The following is a 1,443-nucleotide window of genomic DNA, read 5'->3' as shown; positions in this document are numbered from 1 at the left end:
AGTGGGTGTGGCTTGGGCTTTGCTTCCGTGAAGATTGACAGCCTTGGAGACCCTGTGGGCAGTTCCACTCTGTCCTCTAGGGGCGCTGTGAGTCAGAATGGACTCCAGGCAGTGGGTGTGGTTTGGGCTTTGCTTCCATAAAGATTGACAGCCTTGAAAACCCTGCGGGGCAGTTCCACTCTGTCCTCTAGGGGCGCTGTGAGTCAGAATAGACTTGACTGCCATTGGTTTTAATGTTGCTCAGCGTGTTTTCAGGGTTCACCTGTGTCCTGGCACGTATCCGGGCTTCATTTCTCTTTCCGTGAGGAACCTTCCATTGTGCCTGTCTGCCCCATTTTGGCGATCCATTCACCTGCTGATGGACATTTAGGTTGTTTCCACTTTTTGGCTTCTGTGAAAGGTGCTGCAGTGGACGTTGGAGGACGTGTCTGTTGGTGTGGCCGCTTCCAGTTCTCTGGGTGCATACCTCGGTGTGGGAAAGGCGGGCTATGTGCTACTTCTGTGTTTCCCTTTTTTGAGGAACTGCCAAACCGTCTTCCACAGTGGCTGCACCATTTTGCTTTTCCACCAGAAATGGAACAGGGTTCCAATTTCTCTCCCTCCTTCCTAACCCTCTGTCTTGGAGCCTTAGTTGCTGACGTCATAGATGGAGCACTGGGGGCCGGAGGTGGGCAGGACTGGCACCCATGGCAGCCCCTCCTCCTAGGTCTCCAGTTCCTCTTCACCCAGGCCAACTGCGACAGCAGCGTCATCAACGACCTCCTCGGGGTCAAGACCGAGATGCGCGACCGGGACATTGGCCTCTTCTTAAGCCTCATTGAGAAGCGGACGGTGCAGCTCCTGACCGTGCAGGCCTTCATCGACTCCAAGGTGGGCAGGCGGGTGGGGGGTGGGCCATGGGGGCCGCACCTGGGGCCGGGCCCAGGTGACCCCTGGCTTCTCCGCTCCCAGAGCTACTCGTCGTCCAGTTTGTGCAGTGCTGCTCTCATGGTGCTGGGCCAGAGCCTGGAGGACCTGCGGAAGAAGGCGGCTCTGCCTCAGCCTCCCGACAACCTGTGAGGCCCGGGCCCGGGAGGGAGCAGGCGGGGGCGGGGCAGCCCACGGGCGGACAGCACAGGGACAGCGGAGGGGCCTGGGGGGCTCTGGGGCATTCGAGGGTGGCCATGGCCCTGGGGGAACTGGCCGGGGGAGGGCGGTGCTCTGGGGGAACCAGGCGGAGTTCCCCATGCAGGGGACTGTCTTGGTTTGGGGTTTATAGAGGAGCAAAACCAGTGAGACAGATACGTATCTAGCAGGAGCTCTGGGGGTGCAGGGGGTAAGGCATATGGCTGCTGACCAGAAGGTCGGCAGTGCACACCCACCAGCTGCTCCGTGGGAGGAAGGTGAGGCAAACGACTTCCACAGATTTACAGCCTTGGAAACCCTGTGGGGGTCGCTATGAGT

At 59.5% G+C, this 1,443-nt stretch overlaps 1 protein-coding gene across 1 annotated transcript in view; it reads left to right on the top strand.

Moving 5' to 3' along the window:
- ODAD1 (outer dynein arm docking complex subunit 1) overlaps positions 1–1,443 on the top strand; it is a 36,847-nt gene that overhangs the window by 18,726 nt on the left and 16,678 nt on the right. The gene's annotated exons all lie outside the window — the stretch shown is intronic.

Source organism: Orycteropus afer, unplaced genomic scaffold (genome assembly GCF_000298275.1).
Source record: "Orycteropus afer afer isolate SDZICR_OR568_19922 unplaced genomic scaffold, OryAfe1.0 scaffold00854, whole genome shotgun sequence".
Lineage (NCBI taxonomy): Eukaryota > Metazoa > Chordata > Mammalia > Tubulidentata > Orycteropodidae > Orycteropus > Orycteropus afer.
Note: the sequence above shows the minus strand (reverse complement) of the source record. Positions and strands in the feature narration are given on the sequence as shown.